We start from the raw sequence: 5,913 nt of genomic DNA, 5'->3' as shown, positions 1-5,913 counted from the left end.
TGCTTTATCCCTGATCTATTCTACTGCTTCCCCTTTATTTTGTCTGGGAGCACATAGTGCTTTCTCCTGGCTCTGTGCTCAGACATCAGTCCTGGTGATGCTCAGAGGACCATCTCTGGTGCTGGGGATCAAACCTGCATTGGCTGCATCTAGGACAAGCCCCTTAACCACTGTACTATCTCTCTAGCCCCTTTCTGCCCCCACCCTTTAATAACCACATCCTGTGTTACCCCTGGGATTACTCCCAGCTGAATAGTTAGTGTTGTTCGTGACAGTGCTCAGGGGACCACGTGGTACCAGAGATCAAACTAGAATCTCTTGTATATTTTGAATATCTTGTATATCTGACTGGCCCCAAAATTTCTTTTGAAGGTCAGATATGTGGCCAGACAGGAGGGTTTCTGTTACTCTTAGGCCCGAGGCTGCAGGAGCAGGAGCTGGGAGTTTAGTAAACAGTTTCTCCAGAAATTCAGCAGGATTGCTCCTGCTCAGTGGCAGTGGCAGTCTCCTGGATAAGGGGGGAGAGGAGCACTTCAGCCTGGGCTTTATATATCAGCAGGCCAACTGTCATTCTGTTACAAGGGGTGGGCTTTTGGTAACTGACAGCTTCACCCTTCAAGGGTCAGGACCTGCTTATGGCTGACCAGGGGCCATTTGAGTCTCTGTTTTCTTAGGTCCCCACTGTGGTCTCTCTCTCACCAATGAAATTTGCAGAGAAGGCTGTAGCAAGGGTGTTTTGCTTTGCTTTGTGGCAACCTTCAGCTTCCCTACTCTTCTCAAGTCAGCCCTGCTATGCCAGAGAAATTGAGAGATATCTTTGTGGGGTTCCAAATGGCTGCCACAAATATCCACACACATTATTAAGTTAGAGGAAGCAGCATTTGCCATCTTTCTTGTGTGATGCAACCGGAGTTCATACAATTCTTTGCTTTATGCACAATCCCTGAAAGACCAGATGGCTTATGGCTAGTATTTGTTAGCACATGACAAATTGAAAGGAAGTAATTTATGAGATGATTCTATGTCAACTTATTCATAGTAATAATAAAAATATTTACTTAATAATAATAAAAATAACAATAGTAAAAATAAAAATCAACAATGTCATTTATTTAAAAATAATAAGTAATATTATTTATTTAACAAAATAATATTAATAATAATATCAAAATAATGGTGACAAAAGTCAATAATAATAAATAACATGAATAATAATATAAATAATAAATTATATTATATATTTAATAAATAGTATGATAAAATAATAGTAATAAAATTTTAGTAGATGATAAAAATAAATAACAAAATAGATTTATATAAATTTATATAAATAACTGCATATTTTATAAAAATAATCATAGTCTCTACAATGAATATGCATTGAGATTGTGGTACTCAATTGAGTAATTGGGTAATTGTGGATCTGTTTCTGCATTTGATCTATTGTGTTGATGCATTTTTCCCCCATGTTTTGGTGAGAGGCCCTTTCTAGCTGTGCTCTTCATGGGCCTCTAGACAACTTTTGGTGATGCTCAGCCTGACAGTTAAGTACTTGGACCTGGTGTTTCAGTGCTGGGGACCAACAGGGCAACACCTGACAGTTCCAAAGCCAAACTGGACATCTAAGAGCTAAAAGGATAGTACAGTGGGTATGGTGCTTATTTTACATGCTGCTAACCCACGTTTGATCTCTAGCATCCCATCTAGTCTTCCGAGCACCACCAGGAGTGATCCCTCAGCAGAGAGCCAGGAGTAAGTCTTTAAGCACCATCCAGTGTGGCCCCCAAACCCAAAACAAACTCCAGCCTAGTGCACAAACTTCAGCCCTTGAGCTGTTTCCTTAGCAATTGGTGACAAATATATAAAGAAAACATGGCCTCTTAGAAACATGAGGTTAAAAAAGGGAATGCTACTGGCTCATCTTTCTTTTTTTCAAATATGGAGTGCTTCACAAATTTGTGTGTCATCCTTGTGCAGGGGCCATGCTCATTTTTTCTGTATCATTCCAATTTTAGTATATGTGCTGCTGAAGCAAGCACAACTGGCTCACTTTCTAAAGAGTTAGGAATATTTTTCTTTGATACCTCATCAGCACTTAACAAGTAGTAATTTTTTTCTTTTTTTCTTTTTTTTGGTTTTTGGGTCACACCCGGCAGCGCTCAGGGGTTCCTCCTGGCTCTACACTCAGAAATCGCTCCTGGCAGGCTCGGGGGACCATATGGGATGCCTGGATTTGAACTACTGTCCTTCTGCATGAAGGCAAATGCCTTACCGCTGTGCTATCTCTTCGGCCCCAACAAGTAGTAATTTGAAAGGCTTAACTGTCTTGTGTAATGTGAAAACAGATCAAGATTTTTTTTTTTTTTTGTCACACTCAGGGGTTACTCTTGGCTCTGTGCTCAGAAATAGCGCCTGGCAGCTCAGGGGACCATATGAAATCAAAATACCATCTCTCCTGGGTTGGCCAATTGTAAGGCAAACGCCCTGCCACTGTGCTATCTCTCCGGCCCCAACGACCTTTTTGTTATAATCTGTTGGCTAGGGGCCAGAGTAATAGTATAGCAGGAAAGGTGCTTGCCAGTCTAGGTTGGATCCTGGCATCCCATATGCTCCCCTGAACATTGTCAGGAGTGATCCCTGAGTACTTAGCCAGGAGTAAACCCTGAGCAATATGGGGTATGGCATGAGTACTCCCTCCTCAAAATAAAATCCCTTGGTTAATCAAGCTTTGTTGTTTGTTTGTTTGGGGGTCACACCCCATGATGCTCAGCGGTTATTCCTGGATCTGCAGTTAGGAATTTCTCCTGGTTGTGCTCAGGGGACCATATGGGATGCTAGAGATCAAGTACAAAGCAAAGATTGCTGGCTATCACTGTGGTTCCATGGTTAGGCACTTCTGACAGATCATTGACCCTTATTGATTTTGTAGCATCTTTTATTGATCCTTTGCAAAAGATTGATCCATTGAATCATGTAAATTTCCTTGATAGTATCATATTTTACTGTGCTCAGTGTTACAGAGGAACAGGGCCATAAACTCTCGTCTCCCTCTTTGGCTAGTGAGCCCCAGTCCTGAAACCCAGCAGGTTTTCCCATGGACTATGAGATGCTGAATTTGGTCCTACTCACCTCTCTCTTTTTTTTTTCTTTTCTTTATTTTTGTTTTGTTTTGAGGTCATTCCCGGCAGCGTTCAGGGTTACTCCTGGCTCTATGCTCAGAAATCACTCCTGGCAGGCTCGGGGGACCATATGGGATGCCGGAATTTGAACCACCATTCTTCTGCATGTAAGGCAAACACCTTATCTCCATGCTAAATCTCTGGCCCCCCCTTTTTTTTTCTTTTTTTTTTGGTTTTGGTCCATACCCGTTTGACGCTCAGGGGTTACTCCTGGCTATGTGTTCAGAAATCGCCCCTGGCTTGGGGGGACCATATGGGACGCCGGGGGATCGAACCACGGTCCGTTCCTTGGCTAGCGCTTGTAAGGCAGACACCTTACCTCTAGTGCCACCTTCCCGGCCCCCCCTTTTTTTTTCTTAATAATATCTTTATTTAAGCACCATGATTACAAACATGTTTGTAGTTGAATTTCAACTATAAAAAAGAACACCCCCCTTCACCAGTGCAACATTCCCACCACCAATAACCCCTATCACTCTATCTCGGCCCCCCCCCCCATCCCCTGCCTGTATTTGCAACAGGCATTCTATTTGTCTTGGTCACTACCATTGTCATGACAGTTGTTAGTGTATTATTTCTCTAACTGAACTCACCACTCCTTGAGGGTGAGCTTCATATTGTGGGCCAGTCATTCCAGCCCTCATCTCTATTGTCTCTGGGCATTATTACAATAATGTCTTTTATTTACTTAAATCCCATAGATGAGTGAGACTATTCTGTTTTGATATATCTCCTTCTGACTTATTTCACTCAACATAGTTTCCATGTCCATCCATTTATTGGAAAATTACATGACTTCAGGGCTGGAGAGATAGCATGGAGGTAAGGTGTTTGCCTTGCATACAGAAGGACAGTTTGACCCAAAAAACAAAAAAGAAAAAAAAAAAGAAAAGAAAAGAAAAGAAAGAAAATTACACAACTTCATTATTCCTGATGGCTGCATACTATTCCATTGTGTATATGTACCACAGTTTCTTTAGCCATTCATCTGTTGTCAGGCATTTGGGTGTTTCCAGATTTTGGCTATTGTAAATAGTGCTGCAATGAATATAGGTGTGCAGAAGGCATTTTTGTATTGTGCTTTAGTGTTCTGAGGGTATATTCTCAGGAGTGATTAGCTGGATTATATCTTAGCCTACTTGCTGCCTTTCTCACTTTCTTTGCCATTTTCAGCTCCTTTTATCCACAGAAAGTCTTTCTGACCCTGGGCTCAGTCAGGATGGCACGCTAGAAGCTGAATGTCTCTATGTTGACTCCATGTACCAGCTCTCAATCCCTGTCTGAATTCCACCTTTCTGACTTAATAGCTGGAGAACTGGAACAGCCCAGGCCTTTGCCTCAGTTTCCCAATATGACACGAACAAATAACAGCATCCTAACAGGATCAGGCTATTATGGCTTTTGTCTTAAATTTATTACCTTTTTTTGTGTTTTTTTGTTTGTTTGTTTTGTTTTTGGGCCACGCCCAGCAGTGCTCAGGGGTCACTCCTGGCTCTACACTCAGAAATCGCTCCTGGCAAGCTCGGGGGACCATATGGGATGCCGGGATTTGAACCATTGTCCTTCTGCATGCAAGGCAAATACCCCACCTCCATGCTATCTCTCCGGCCCCTAATTACCCTATCTTGACTTCCATCCCGGACTTCACAGAGATGAAGGCCACTGTGTCACGTTGTATCTTCAGCTCCCAGAACCTTAGTGCTTCCAGAACTTTAGTGCTCTTTAGGCCTTGAGGATTCATGTGTAAAATGCTCAGGTCTGCTACTTCACACTATCTACAGCTTTGTTCTCTGGGAGCTACTATGAAGGGCAGTCATTTTCACTTCTTACAGCTACCTTCACATCTCCCAATATTATGCTGCTGTTCTTGTTCCACCCACAGTAGTTTATGTTTGGCGACTCCTTGGGGGAGCTCCCGGAAAACAGAGGTTTGTTGTGGTTTCAACTGAACCCACAGCACAACTGGCCAGGTGCCCACCTTTTGACATTGATCCAGAAAATGACTATGTTGGGAAGAGTTTGTAATGGTTAGCAATATGCCTGTTTCCCAGGGTACCTCCCAAATTCCAGTCACCCAATGGGATTACTTTGCAGACATTTGATCCAGATTTGATTTCTAGCACACCTTATGTTCCCCTGAGCTATATGAGTGATCCCTGAGTGCAGAGCCACAAGGAAGCCCTGAGCACTGTTGGGTGTGTGTGGCCCCCAAACAAAACAAAACAAAACAAAATGAACTAGTCCTAATAGTCTTAAATGGAAATAGTCCCAAGAAGAGCAGAGAGATGGTATAGCAGTACACTTGCTTTGCATTCTGCCATCTTAGATTTGATCCTTAGTGCCTCATATGGTCCCCCAAACCCCTACAGGAATGGGCACCACTGGGTGTGACCTAAAACAAGAACAATAAAATAAGGAAAAAATAAAAGCAATTTTGAACTGGGGATAGTGCAAAGAGTGAGTGTTCATTGAGCTCTTCGCAAGTAGAACTGGTTTCATCCCTGGCACCACCTGGTCCCTGAGCATGGCCAGGATTACTTTCCCCATCAGTACTCACCAGGGGTAGCCTCTGAATACTGCCAGAGTGTCCCTGCCCCCTAAAAGCAATGAAAAGAGAAGAAACCCTGCCTATTTTCTTTTTTCTATTTTTGGTGGGGAGCACACCAGATGATGCTCAGGGGTTACTCCTGGCTATGCGCTCAGAAATTGCTCCTGGCTTGGGGGACCGTATGGG

At 42.9% G+C, this 5,913-nt stretch overlaps 1 non-coding gene across 1 annotated transcript; it reads right to left on the bottom strand.

Annotated features, from left to right (window-relative positions):
- Positions 1-1,932: 1,932 nt before the first annotated feature.
- On the bottom strand, positions 1,933-2,039 carry LOC126026833 (U6 spliceosomal RNA). Its single transcript, XR_007502051.1, has one exon. It is a non-coding gene; the product is annotated as a U6 spliceosomal RNA (small nuclear RNA).
- Positions 2,040-5,913: the final 3,874 nt, after the last annotated feature.

Source organism: Suncus etruscus, chromosome 1, assembly GCF_024139225.1.
Source record: "Suncus etruscus isolate mSunEtr1 chromosome 1, mSunEtr1.pri.cur, whole genome shotgun sequence".
NCBI classification, from domain to species: domain Eukaryota; kingdom Metazoa; phylum Chordata; class Mammalia; order Eulipotyphla; family Soricidae; genus Suncus; species Suncus etruscus.
The sequence above is the reverse complement of the archived record's forward strand: the minus strand, read 5'-3'. Positions and strand labels throughout refer to the sequence as shown.